Source organism: Dromiciops gliroides, chromosome 3 (genome assembly GCF_019393635.1).
Source record: "Dromiciops gliroides isolate mDroGli1 chromosome 3, mDroGli1.pri, whole genome shotgun sequence".
Classification (NCBI taxonomy): Eukaryota; Metazoa; Chordata; class Mammalia; order Microbiotheria; family Microbiotheriidae; genus Dromiciops; species Dromiciops gliroides.
In genome coordinates this window covers 273,017,050-273,032,296 of record NC_057863.1, presented here as the reverse complement: position 1 = coordinate 273,032,296, position 15,247 = coordinate 273,017,050, and the positions used below count along the sequence as shown (strand labels likewise).

Genomic DNA, 15,247 nt, shown 5'->3' with positions numbered 1-15,247 from the left:
CATCACTAGCTGTGGGCTATGAGACAGTAGCAGTAACCAAGGAAGGTAAGGAGAATGAACACTTGGGTCAGAAAGAAATCTCAAGGGACCCTGCACTACCACTAGGAGGAAGATCAAGGGCCATGTTGCAGCTTTGTTGCCTATTACTCAGTTCTAGGTCATAGTTTGAGGGTGGAGAGGAGCACTCATAGTCATGAGGAAACAGGGGCCCAACTTGTATAAGGACCACAGCAGAAGGGCAGTGACCTGACCACTGCATGGATAAAATCATATTGGACACACCAAAAACTTATAGGTCCCAGATGAAGATTTGAAAGCAGCAGAAGGACTTAAAGAAGCTCAGGCCAGTCATCACCACTTCCTTCCAGATGTAAGCAGAGCCCAACTTTAACATAAAGTCCAAAATCAAGAAGTAGACTGGAAAATGAGCAAATAACAAGAAAAATAACCTGACCAGAAAGGACTAATATGGTGTAAAGGAAGCTCAAGACACAAACTCAGAAGAAATGACTACAAGCAAAGCCTCAAAGAAGAAAAAAAATGTAGATTGGACCCAAGCTCAACAAGAATTCCTAGAAAAGCTAAAGTAAGATTTTTTAAAAAGCAAAAAAAAAAAAAAAAAGATTTCAAAAACCAATTAAGAGTAGAAGAAAAATTTGGGAAAGAAATTAAACCTATGAAAGAAAATTATGAAAAGAGAAGTAGCAATTTGGTAAATAAGGCACAAAAGTTCACTGAAGAAAATAATTTGTTAAAAATGGGAATTGGTCAAGTGGAAGTTAATGACTCCATGAGACGTCTAGAAACAATAAAACAAAGTTAAGGAAATGAAAGAATAGAAGCAAATGTGAACTCTCATAGGAAAACTAACTGTCCTGGAAAATAGATTGAGAAGAAATATATTAAGAATTATTTGAATAATGCTACTTGCCTTCTCAATGGGTGGGGGAAAGGCTAGAGAGAGGTAGACAATTGGGAACTCAATTAAAAAAAAACATGAATGTTAAAAACAAATAAATAAGAAATTTATTGGATCATAAAAACCACGATAAAAAACCTTACATATCATATTTCAAAAAATTAGAAAGGAAAACTGCCCAGATATCTTAAAATCAGAGAGAAAGGTATAAACTGAAATAATCGACCAGTCACCTCCTGAAAAAAAAAAATCCCCAAATAAAAACTTCCAGGAGTATTAAAGCTAAAATCTAGAGCTTCCAAATCAAGGAGACAACACTTTAAGCCATCAGAAATAAATAATTCAAATATTATGGAGCCACAGGCAGGATTACACAAGATTTAGCAGCTACTACATTGAAGGAATAGAGCACTTAGAATATGAAATTTCAGAAGGCAAAAGAACTAGGATTAGAGTCATGAATAATCTACCCAGAAAATCAATATAATCCTACTGGGGAAAAATGGAAACTTAATGAAGTAGGGGTCTTTCAAGTATTCCTGGTGAAAAGATCAGAGCTGAATAGAAAACAAATAGAAAACATTCAAACACAAGACTCAAGAGAAGCATAAAAAGGTAAACATGAAAGAGAAATAATAAGGGAATTAACAAATAGAAACTGTTTACATACCTATATGGTAAGATGACACATATAACTTCTTTTAATTTTTTAAAAAAATTTTTGGTGAGGCAATTGGGGTTAAGTGACTTGCCCAGGGTCACACAGCTAGTAAGTGTTAAGTGTCTGAGGCTGCATTTGAACTCAGGTCCTCCTGAATCCAGGGCCAGTGCTCTATCCACTGCGCCACTGAGCTGCCCCAATATATATAAAACTTCTAAGAACTGTGTTATTATTATGGCAGTTAGAAGGAGTCTACAAAAACAGAGGGTACAAGTGTGAGTTGATTTTGTTGGGATGATCTCAAAAAAAAATGGAAAGGTGAGAAAGAGTGATGCACTAGAAGGGGAAAAGATGAGGAATAATGAGGAAAATTATTTACAGTGGAGGGGAAAATGGAGTGGAAGGAAGCAAGCATGCTTAAACCTCCCTTTCATTTGAATGGGTTCAAGGAGGGAAGAACACACATATACACACAGATGCACACATACACAAGGGTATAGAAATCTTATTCAATAGGGAAGCAGGAGAGGAAGAAGAAAAAAATGGGGTGATAACTGGAAGGGTAGATTAAGGGAGGTGACAATCAGAAGCAAAACAGACCTTTGAGGAGAGTAGAGGGTAAAAAAAGAGGACAAATAAAAGAGAACAGAATGGAGGGAAATACAGAGTTAGCAATCATAACTTGGAATTTGAACAGGATGAATTCAAACAGAAGAAGATAGCAAGATGGATTAAAAAACAGAATCCAACAAAATGTTATTTTCAAGAGACATAATTCAAACAAAAAGACATATACAGTGTTAAAATAAAGAGTTAGAGAAGAATCCTTTATGTGTCAGCTGAAATAACAAAGACAAAGACTATAATCATGATCTCCAACAAAGCAAAAGCAAAAATAGAGTAATTAAAAGAGATAATCAGTGAACTGACATTTTGCTAAATGGTAGTATACAGAATGAATTACTATTAATACTAAACATGTATGAACATAGCATATAAATTTACATAGCATATATTTGCATAGCATGCAAATTCTTAAAGGAAAAGTTAAATGAGTTATGGGAAGAAATAGAAAGTAAAACTATACTAATGAAGAACCTCAATTTATGAGGACCTCAATATACCCTTCTCAGATCTAGAAAAATTTAACCATAAAACAAGAAAAAAATTAAGGATATGAATAAAATTTTAGAAAAGTTAGATGTGACAGACCTCTGGAGAATCCTGAATGGGAAAAGAAATGAGTTTACCTATTTTTCAGCTGTACCTAACACCTTCACAAAAACTGGCCATGTAATAGGGACATAGAAACTTCACAAATGCAGAAAGAACAGGAATATTAAATACATCTTTTTCAGACCACAATGAAATAAAAATTAAATTCAATAAAGGATCTTAACTAATTGTAAACTAAATAATAAAATCCTAAAGAATCAGTGGGTAAAAGAACAAATCATTAAAATAATAATTATATTAAAGATAATGACAACAATGAAATAATATGCCAAAATTTGTGTGATAAGGCCAAAACAGTCCTTAGGGGAAGTTTAATATCTGTAAATGCTTGTATTAATAAAAGAAAAAGATTGATAAATTGGGCATGCCACTAAAAAATTAGAAAAAGGACAAATTAACCCCCTCCATTAAACAACAAAATAGAAATCCTGAAAATCAAAGCAGATTAATAAAATTGGAAGCAAAAAATTAAATAAATAAAGCTAGGTGCTATTTTTATGAAATAATAAAATAGATAAATACTAGCCAATTTGATTTTTGTTTTGTTTTGTTTTGTTTTGCGGGGCAATGAGGGTTAAGCAACTTGCCCAGGGTCATACAGCAAGTGTGAAGTGTCTGAGTCCGGATTTGAACTCAGGTTCTCCTGAATCCAGGGCTGGTACTTTATCCACTGCACCACCTAGCAGCCCCCAGCTAATTTGATTTTTAAAAAGAAAACAGAAAAACAAATCATAAGTATCCAAAATGGAAAGGGTTAGTGTACAGTCAAGGAAGATGAAATTAAAGCAATTATTAGGAGTTATTTTGCCCAGCTAGATATGCCTCTAAAACTGACAAGCTAAATAAACTGAATATTTACAAAAATACAAGTTACCCAGATTATCAGAAGAGGAAATAGAATATTAGAATAACCCTATCTTAGAAAAGAGAAACTGAACAAGGCATAAGTGAACACCCTAAGGAAAAACCCAAGGACCAGATGGCTTTACAAGGAAATTTTACCAAACATTTGAAGAATAATTCATTCCAATATTATATAAATGGTTTGAAAAAAATAAGGAGTCCTACCAAATTCCTTCTATGAGACCAATATAGGTTTTTTTGGACAACAATATAGTTTTCATACTTAAACCAAGAAAAGTAAAAACAGAAAAAGAAAACTATAAACTAATTTTCCTAATGAATATTGATGTAAAAATATTAAGATTAAAGAAGCATATCCCCCACATCATACACTATGACCAGACTAGATTCATCCTAGAAGTGCAGGGCTGGTTTGATATTAAGAAAACCATAATAATAATGAACCTTATACATAACAAAAATAACATTATATTATTATATCAATATAGTCAGAAAAGCCCTTTATTTTTATTTATTATTTTTATTTTTTTGTGTGTGGGGGGGCAGTGAGGTTAAGTGACTTGCCCAGGTTCACAAAGCTAATAAGTGTCAAGTGTCTGAGGCCGGATTTGAACTCAGGTCCTCCTGAATCCAGGGCCAGTGCTTTATTCACTGTGCCACCTAGCTGTTCCCTACATTTTTATTTCTTAAAAAATAATTTTGAATTACAAATTCTCTCCCTCCCTCCAGTCCCTTTCCAACCTAATGAGAAGGTAAGCAACAAGATATGAGTTATACATTTCAAATCATGTAAAATTTATTTCCATATTAACCATGTTGCAAAAAATCAAGAAAAATAAAGGAAAAATTATATTTTGATCTGCACTCAGAGTTTATCATCTCTCTGGAGGTGAATAGCATTTTTCATCAGGAGTCCTTTGGAATTGTCTTAGATCATTGTATTGATCAGAGCAGAAAAGTCTTTCACAATTAATCATCCTTACAATATTGCTATTATTATATACAATGTTCTTCTCCTTACTCTGCTCACATAAGTCTTTTCAGGTTTTTCTGAAACCATCCTGCTCATTATTTCTTATGGCACAATAGTATTCCATGACAATCACATCACAATTTGTTCAGCTATTCCCCAATTTGATGGGCATCCCCTCAATTTCCAATTCTTTGCTACCATAAAAATAGCTACTATAAATATTTTTGTACATATGGCTCCATTTCCTTCTTCTTTAATCTTTTTGGGATATAGACCTAGTAGAGGTAAATCCTAAATCAGAGAATACATATAGTTTATAGCCCTTCAAAGATAGTTTCAAATTGTTCTCCACAATAGTTGTACCTGTTCACAACTGCATCAACAATTCATTAGTGTACCTATTTTCCCACATCTCTCCCCTTTATCATTTGTCATTTTCCTTCTCACACATGAGTCAACCTGATGGGTATAGATTGTACCTCTGAATTGTTTTAATTTGCATTTCTCTAATTATTAGTGATTTAGACCATTTTTTCGTATGGCCATTGACAGCTTTGATTTCTTCTTCTGAAAACTACCTGTTCATATCCTTTGACCATTTAGTAATTGAGGAATAGCTCTTATTTTTATAAATTTTGTTGTGTTCCCTACGAATTTGAGAAATGAGACCTTTAGCAAAGAAACTTGCTAGAAATTTTCTTTCTTAGTTTCCTGTTTTCCTTCTAATTTTGGTAGTATTAGTTTTGTTTATGCAAAGCCTTTTTAATTGTATGTAATCAAAATTATCCATTTTACCTCCTGTGATTCTCTTTATCCCTTATTTAGTAATGAACACTTCTCTATCCATATATCTGACAAGTAATTAGCTTATGATAACATCTTTTATGTCTAAAGCACATATACTTTTTGAGCTTACCTTGATATAAAGTATAAGATGTTGGTCTATGTCTAGTTTCAGGCACAGTATTTTCCAGTTTTCCTGGCAGTTTTTGTTAAATAGTGAGTTCTTGCCCTGAGAGCTGGGATCTTTAGTTTTATCAGACACAAGGTTACTGTGCTCATTTGCCTTTGTATATTGTGTACCTACCTAATCTATTCCACTAATCAGCCACTCTATTTCTTAACCAATACTAAATTGTTTTGATAATTACTGTTTTGTCATATAGTTTGGTACTGCTATATTCCTTTCCTTCACATTTTTCCCATTGATTTTCTTGATTATCTGACCTTTCGTTCCTCCAGATGAGTTTTTTTTTTAGGTCTATAGCCTAAAGAGATCAAAGAAAAAAGAAAAGGGCCTATATGTACAAAAATATTTATAGCAAGCTCTTTTTATGGTAGTAAAGAATTTGAAACTGAGGAGATGCCCATTAATTGAGGAAATGGCTAAACAAGTTATGGTATATGAATATATGAATTGATACAAAATGAAGTGAGCAGAACCAAGAGAACATTGTTCACAATAACAACAATAGTATAATGATGAGCAACTATGAAAGACCAATCAATACAATGATCCAGAACAATTTCTCCTGATGAAAAATACTATCCACCTCCAGGGAGAAAGAACTGAAGAACCATAAATACAGACCAATGCATAATTTTTCTCTTTCTTTTTCTTTCTTTTTCCCCCTTGCAAAATGGATAATATGTAAACATGTTTTGCATGACTTCATATATATAATAGACATCCTATTCCTTGCCTATTCAATGGGTGAGCGAGTGGTTGGAGGAAGGAGTGAATTTGAGAACAAAACTGAGAACAAAAATTTTAAACGTTAAAAGAAAAGATCCACCACACCAAAACATATGCCATTAAAAATGAAAAACAATGCTAAGAAATGATAAATTATTAGGCAAAACCTCCTATCTAGGAAAAGAGGATTCAAGACTATACCAAGACCATTGTCTGAAGTAGTTCAACATTGTGGATAAAATTTGGGCATCTTTACCTGAGAGTGTAAAAACATCCACCCTCGAAAATGTTTTGAGTTTTTTTTTTTTAATTTCCAGCATGCCTAGAAGACTATGCCCATTGAAACAATGATGAAACAATGATGAACAATGATAGATCTGTTTGGTATACTAAAGAGCAGAATTGCTTGTCAAAGACACACTTAATATCAAATGCAATGTGGTTTCATGATGAAGAATTAAAGAATATGGGTCAAAATCTCAGTAACTCACTATGAAATCTTACAAAATAGTTGAATGCAGCAAAAGGAATACATGTTGCATATCAAGTTTTTTAAAGATAAAAAGCTGTAAGGTTTGTTGTAGAAGCCAATAATTTAACCCACTTAATTTGCACAACAAGAAAGCATCTTATAGAGGAGTAGTTCCAAATTCAAACAGGAATGGGACTGCATATTGAAAATCACGAATTAAGATTATCTATGTTGTATTGTATTTTATTTATTTTTCAAACATTTCTCAATTACATTTCAATCGGGCTTGGGTTGAATGGTTGAGTTGTGTGGTTGCTTGGGGCAAGTTTGTCATTTCTGGAATAATGGATAGAAAATTAGCTTCAATTCCAAGAAGACCTGATTCAAGTCCTGATTTTGACACACATCAGCTGTGTGACCCTGGGTAACTTCTTTGTCCTCTTAATGACCAAGGCACCTCTCCAAGATTAGTAGTTGCAAAGAAGGTATTGATCTGATTGGTAGAGGGAGTTTCTTCACCAGGGAGTTCCTTATACTACTTAAATAACTGGTCTGTATTTCTATTTTCTAACTTGTACAACAATATATAATCCTTATTTTACAGATAAGGAAACTTGAGACTGACAGAGGTTTACTGATTTGCCCAGAATCACACATCTGGTAAATGTCTGAGCTAGAATTCAAACTTAGGTCTTCCTTAGTAGAACATTCTGTCCATTATATGCATAGGTGGCAGGTGTCCAATAATGTCTAAAAATTAGTTGGTAATAAAGGACTGGACATCAGGGGACAGTTTAGTTCTGGCTACCAAAAGGTATGAGGAAGAAACCGGTAGTCAAGACAGCACAGTGGCCAGAAGGAGGGGGTGGTCAGTAGTGTCAAAAGCTGTAGAGAGATCAAGCCCTGAGAAAAGGCAATTAGATTTACCAGCTAAAGGTTCATTGGTAACTTTGCGCGAAGTAAGGTCAGAAGCCAGATTCTAATAGATTGAAAAGGCAGTAGAAGGTTAAGAAATGGAGGTAATTAGTGTAGATGATGCCATTCTAGAAGATTGGCTGTGAAACAAAGAAGGAATACTAGATGATAGCTTGAGGAGATAGTAGAATCAAATGATCTTTTTAAAAGTAAGAGGGGGCTTGAGCATATTTATAGTTATAGGGGAAGAAGTCAGTGAAGAAGATTTAAGATGAAAGAAAGCAAATTGAGGCAGTATCTTAAGTGTTATGTTTGGGTCTGCTGAAATAATTGAAAAGGGACCAGATTCTCTTGTCTATATTATTTCCTATATTTAGCAGCAATTGTTCTCTAAATGAGTAATACTATGATGTGCTAGTGAGAGAAAAGAATATCTGACATAGTGAGTTACTTATCTTAATAAGGTTTATCCAAAGATATTCTTTATTTATTTATTTTTTTATTGAGGCAGTTGGGGTTAAGTGACTTGCCCAGGGTCACACAGCTAGTAAGTGTTAAGTGTCTGAGGTCGGATTTGAACTCAGGTACTCCTGAATCCAGGGCCGGTGCTCTACCCACTGCGCCACCTAGCTGCCCCCAAAGATATTCTTTAAAGTCAGGAAAGAAGGCTGGAGAAGTGAATGCTGTTGTTTCTTGGGTCTAAGTCTTGAATAGCATCTCTTGCCATCTAAGCAGCACAGGGACCTGTGGTTTCTGGTCAGCCCATGGAGAGAAAAAACTCATGGGAGTTGTAGGATCATAAAATGGGGGTATGTGTGTGAGGTGCCAACAAGAAGGGGCTCACCAGCTTTCCTTCCCTATATAGAAAAGGTCCCATCTCTGATACACATCAGGGATGTTTCCGTTTTCTTGCCCCTAGGACCTCGAGGGCAAGTGATTAGATAAATGGGATGCCAAGAATATGGAGAGAACACTCACCTTTCTTATCTCAGGTCAGAAGGTATAAATCTTTTATCTTTATAAATGTTTTATCAAACTGGGATTCTACCAAAAATTAGTTCATTTGTACTGAGAACATGAGCTATGAAATTATAATTGTTAAAAACAAAGAATGAACTTCTTAGCAGTCAGGGGTATAAGGCAAAGTAATGAAATCTGTAAAGATAAGCAGACAGATATATCTTTAATAAGAACTAGAGTTCTTTTATCTCTAAATATCATAACCACCAGGGCCTTTGCTTAAGCAGTTGCAAATATCCCTTGCTATATTTCCTTGCAAGCAACATCAATTTATCCAAAAGGAAAGAGGAATTTTTAATACTACAAATGTTAAGGAACATCATATTCTTAAGTACATTATGAAAGTATACAGCAAATACAAATAAGAAATTATGGGATGCATTGCAGCCATCACAATTTAGCTGATCCCAGAAGGCATGGGATCAAGACTGTGTGGAAGGATGAGCCTTTGCAAAGAAGTAAAATGCCAACTCTTCATCAGAGACTGGGGTAAAGGAAGAGAGAAATGGGGATAATGAAGGGAAGTATTAATGTGTAGAGTAAGGAAGAGGAGGGGAACTTGAGACAGATGGAGATCACCTTTATGTTGATGATTCCCCAATGTGTCATTAGCCTTTATGATTGCTTTCCAGATCCAACAAAAAAGAAACTGCTTCCCCTCCTCTTGATATCCCTACCATTTCTGCCACCAGAAATGCATCCATCTCTTTCTCTTGATTCCTATTTGTACCCCACTTTAAGTCTTCACTACTAGAGCATTACAATATCCTCCTGCAGGTTACTCTGACTCCAGTATCCTCTAGACACATCCAGTACACTGGTGCCATAGTAAATTTTCCAGACTGTACTGCTCATTTGCTCAAAAATCATCCATGACTTCTCATTACCTACCACATAAAGTCCAGAAGACTCAACCTCACATTTGAGGTTCTCTACATTTGTCAACTGCCTCCCCACAAAAAACATGGCCCTGCCCTATCTTTGTTAGCCTTTTGTCCCATGACTTTTCACTCACCCTATGTTACAGCTAATTGGAGTATTTGATACTTCTTTCTTTCTTTTATTTTTTTTTGCAGGGCAATGAGGGTTAAGTGACTTGCCCAGGGTGACTCAGCTAGTAAGTGTCAAGTGTCTGAGGCCGGCTCTGAACTCAGGTCCTCCTGAATCCAGGGCCACTGTGCCACCTAGCTGCCCTGTATTTGATATTTCTTGAACATGCCCTATACTTTCTTATCTCTGTCCATGATGTTCCTCCCAACTGGAACATACTCCCCTGTACCTGTCCAATTCCTATTCTTCAAGTACCAGCCCAAACATTAGGTCTTCCCAATGAAGAGGAAAAGAGAGGCAGTTATATCTGGAATCAGGCAGACCTGATTTCAATCTAGCCTTATAAACATTTACTAGATGTGATTATAGGCAAACCTATCTGTCTCAGTTTCCTCATCTGTAAAACAGGCAGAGTCATAAAAAGTCAAGGGATGACAGTATCACGATGAGGCCAATGGTGGATATGCTGGAGTGAAGCTAAGTGAGACAGTACTAACTGATCACACAAAGAGAATGATGCTGTGTACTACATAATTCAATAAATAAAATTGAATGAATATTCAGTGAGGCACCTACTGTGTGGAGAACACCATACCAAGTTCTAAGAAAGAGAAAGAGAGAGGAAACAACAACAACAAAACCCTCCTACCTCATGGGTCCTAAGTCTGCTGGACTTGGAGGCAGGAGATCTTGGTTCCAATCCCAGCTAGCTGTGTATCTTTGGGCAAGTCACTTAAACCTTCCAAGTCTTGATTTCATCACCTGTAAAGTAGAGATGACGATACTTCATTAAATACTTCACAGATTTGTTTTGTTGTGAGGAAAGTACTTTGTAAATTTTAAAGCCCTAAACATGCTGTTGCTATTATTATTGTCTAGTAGGAAAGGTATAACATATTATAAAGGCAAAAAAAAACTATAGTACTTCCATGACCTACATGAACTCAAGTTCAAGGCCAGGGAATTAATCAGGTGGCTAAAGCCTCCTTGTAGGCTTTTTGTAGCTCACTGGAAATGTACTAAAGAACATATGGGTATTCCCTCTACTAATTAAACAAAATTCATCTGGCGTGTGTTGCTATTGACATTACAATTCACCCCTCAAAAACCACAAATTTATATAGCAACTATCATTCACACTTCTTGTGTTTTAAAGTTGTTGCTTGTACTGCTCATTTTAATATTCTGATAAACAAAAATTTTTTGAATAATTTCTTCGAATAATTTCTCTAATAAACTCTTGGAATAAAACTTTTTGTGCCAAACTTGTAATGAATAGTAGAAGGCAATGAGTCACATGTTTATTTGCCCAGGGAAACCACTTGATCCTGAAATAGAAGAGTGCTAATGTAATTTGTTTCATAGCTAATATCCTGCTTTGAGGAAGTAATGGCTAGTTTTTTTTTTCAATCTCACTGTTTAATTTTTTACATTTATTTGCAAGAACAAGTTTCTTTAGAGCCAAGTCATGTAAATAACCATCTTTTTCCTCCATTGTGACTTTTATTTATTATCTCTTATTTAGCTGAAATATGGTTTCATTTAAAATAAATTGTTCTAATCAACTTAAAAAGTAACTCCAAGAAACAACTAATGTATACAAATAAGCAAATATAAAACATAGACAAAAGCAAATATCCACCTCTAATGTTTCCTAACTATGTGACTGTGGGTAAGTCACAACCTCCCTGAGTCTCATGTCCCTCTTCTATAAAATAGGGGAAACAAACAGATGGCTGCTTTGGTCTCTCTCAGCTCAAAACCTATGATCACATGTAATGCTAATTTGGGAGAGGACAGAAAACACAAGTAATTAATACTAAGATAATTCACAGTCAAATATTGCTATAGTATCTTGCTAAATAAGTGTATTTCCTATCAATTATGAATACTGTTCAATGACAGAGAGGAATAGAAATACAAATAATTTTTAAATGGCTTTGAATTATTTTTTGTTTCATTTTTGTACTTATTTAATTGTGGCCATGTCTGATGTTATGGGAAATCTTTTTAAACAAATTAATGAAGCCAAATTGAAATTTTCTTGTCCCAGGAAAAGTGGCAAATATCCCCTTACTCAAAAGTTCATTGGTAAAAGAGTGTGCTGGAGAATTTCCTATAGAACTTAAGTTTTTAACCTTTTTGAGTATCATGGACTCCTCAGAATGTTATTAAACAACTTAAGAAAATGCTAATTTTCAATTAGAAGTCTGTGAAAATATTTTTCCCACCCTAATTCCTGGACCCCCTGAAATCTATCCATGGATCCCTTCTGTGGATTCTAGGTCAACAATCCCCTCTATAGGAGAATGGTCAACATAAGGTTGCCTCAGAAACTAGGTATAGACCAACGTCTCACAACATATACTAAAATAAGGTCAAAATGGGTACATGGTTTACACATAAAGGATTTACACACAAGCAAATTAAGAGAGTATGGAATCATTTATCTCTCAGATTTATGGGTAGAAGGAAAAATTAGGACCAAAGAAGATATAGAGAGCAAAACAAAATATAAAATACATCATTATGAAATTTTAAAAAGTTTTTTTTCACAAAAACCCCTAATATAACCAAGATTATAAGGGAAGCAGAAAACTGGGAAAGAATTTTTGAAACAAGTATCTCTGATAAAGATATCTCTGATATCTTGATTATATAGAGAATTGAGTCAAATTCATAAAAATACAAGTCATTCCCCAATAGATGAATAGTCAAAGGATATAAACAGGCAGTTTTCAAACAAATAAGTCAAAGCTATCTTATTGATCACAGAAATGCAAATTAAAACAGCTCTGAGGTATCACCTCACAGCTATCAGTGTCACATATAACAAAAAAGAAAAATATTGGATGTTGGAGGTGATGTGGGAAAACTGGGACACTAATCCACTGTTGGTGGAGCTGTGAAAAGATTCAACCATTCTGGAGAGCAATTTGGAACTATGCCCAAAGAGCTATAGAAATGTGCATACCCTTGATCCAACAATATCACTGTTAGGTTTATATCCCAAAGACATCCCCTAAAAGAAAAAAAGACCTATTTGTACAAAAATATTTATAGCACCTTCTTTTTGTAGTGGCTAAGTATTGGAAATCAAATGAATGCCAATCAATTGGCAAATGGCTAAACAAGCTGTGGTATATAATGGTGATGGAATAATATTGTGCTATAAGAAATGACAAGCAGGATGTTTTCAGAAGGGCCTGGAAAGACCTGTATGAACTGATGTATAGTGAAGTGAGTAGAACCAGGAAAATGCTGTACACAGTGACAACAATACTGTATGACAAAGAACTGTGAAAGACTTAACTATTCTCAGCAATACAATGATCCAAGACAATCCCAAAGGACTATTGTTGAAACATACCATATACCTCCAAAGAAGGAACTGATGTTGATTGAACACAAACTGAAACATGCTGGTTTTCACTTTATTTTTTCTTTAAGTTTTCTTTTACAAAATAACTAATATGGTAATGTTTTACACAATTACACATGTATAACACAGATCTGCTTATCCCCTCAGGGAAAGGGGAGGGGAGAAGGGATAAAATTTGGAACTCAAAATTATAAATAAAATGTTTATTATTTAAAAAAAATAAAGAAACATACCTAATTCCAGAGTATGGATTCACATTCATTAAAAAACAACACAAGGTTGCCTCTATCAATGTCATTTTTGCAACAATACTATTAACACATTATATATATTATATATATATATAATATATATAATGTGTTAATATAATATATATTGTAGTAATATATAATAATATTATATATATATATATATATATATATATATATATATAAACACACATTGGTAATCTGAGGTCTCATCCAAAAAACTGACAACTCAGTCAATATCCATAATGAGTGAGCAAGTTTTATTAAGGGAGTTGTGTATTAAAACATGGCCTGGGTGACAGAGTGGCCAGGGTGGTAAAATGGAGGAGGTAGGGTGATGGAATGGTCCCCAGCCCTAAGCAGGGCAAGGGTACCGACTTTTATAGTCCCTCTGGTCCCACCTCCTTCCTATTCCTGCCCATCCTCTGGGTAGAGCTAAAGCCCATGGTCTCTGAGCATGTTCTATCCCAGAATGCATCTGGTTTGGATTGGACAGGTATATAGTGTGCATGCTCAGGGCTCGGGATTCCCCTTAACCACTTTAGGGGACGTTATTCCCCAAACTATGTTACTCTAAGAGACACTATTTCCGCCGCCTCCCCTCATGCGCAGAACCCAACCTCATCATATCCATCCTTAGACATATACATTAGCTGTGTTTTTTTGCTTAACTTCCCTCTGGCCCAATTTCTTCATCTGTAAAATGAGTAATACTTTTAGGGCATGCCTCACAGAGTTGCTGGGAGAGATTAAATGAGATAATGTATATGAAATGTTTTGTAAAACCTTAAAATACTATTGGTCAAAAGTTATTATAAAGTACATTCACATATACGCACACATATACATATACACACAGAATATATACAGATGCACTACAGCAGCTGTTATGAGATAAACAAAGGGCCTTTTGGGAACTACTCTACAGGAAATAATGTGGCTCTGGATGACAGTCAACTTGTAAATAAAAAGGAAAGTCAAGCTTCTAGGCTAATGACAGAGAAAAAACATGAATCTGTTTGGTAGAAGCCAGGGACCAATGAAGACAAAGAAGTCTCTGGTAGCCTGGTATGGGAAACAGCCTACACTAGAAATAGAAGTAAATTAGGAAAGCAAAGAATGTAGGTCTCTTAAGAGATCCCAGGAAAGGAGCCCATGGACCAAGATGAAAAGAACACAGGGAAAAGAAGAACACATTTCTAACAGGATTTGGGTTCCCAAAGTGGTATTATTTGTATGACCTTATGCAAGTGGCTTCACCTCAAAATAACAAAAAAAAAATACATTAAATAAAAGGATAAGGAGAGAGAGAGAGAGAGAGAGAACGAACAATGATCTCTTCACATGGAAAATCTAACAGAAAAACAAAAGAGAGAAACAAAAAAAAGAGGCCCTAATGCAAGGAATAAATAGCACAGGGTAAAAGTGGGAAGGAATCTCCAAAAGAAAGGATTAATACTGTACTAACAAGAATGAGGCCTCCAGAAATAAGTGAAACACAACACCCTTTACATCAAGTAAGAAATTTAAAGGAAGATATTAGGAGAGAAATCAGAATATTCCAAACCAGAGTATTAACCATTTACAGCAGATGATAGGAAAATTTTACTAAAGAAATGATACTCTGAAAAAGAGAATGACAGAAACCGAATACAAAGACATAGCAATAATTTTTTTAAAAAACCCAAAAGAGCAAAATACTTGGTGTCTTTATAAACCAAAACAACAGACTTTGAATAAATCTCAATAAGACAATCTAGGAATGAATACCTAACCTCACCTCCCCCCCCATAAGAAACCAAAACCAAAAA

General features: G+C 34.8%; 1 long non-coding RNA gene across 1 annotated transcript in view; it reads right to left on the bottom strand.

Annotated features, from left to right (window-relative positions):
• Positions 1-15,247, bottom strand: part of LOC122750854 — a 158,616-nt gene that overhangs the window by 93,793 nt on the left and 49,576 nt on the right. The window contains exon 3 of the long non-coding RNA XR_006355760.1: positions 10,456-10,568. This is a non-coding gene — a long non-coding RNA (uncharacterized LOC122750854). The remainder of the gene's footprint in view (positions 1-10,455; positions 10,569-15,247) is intronic.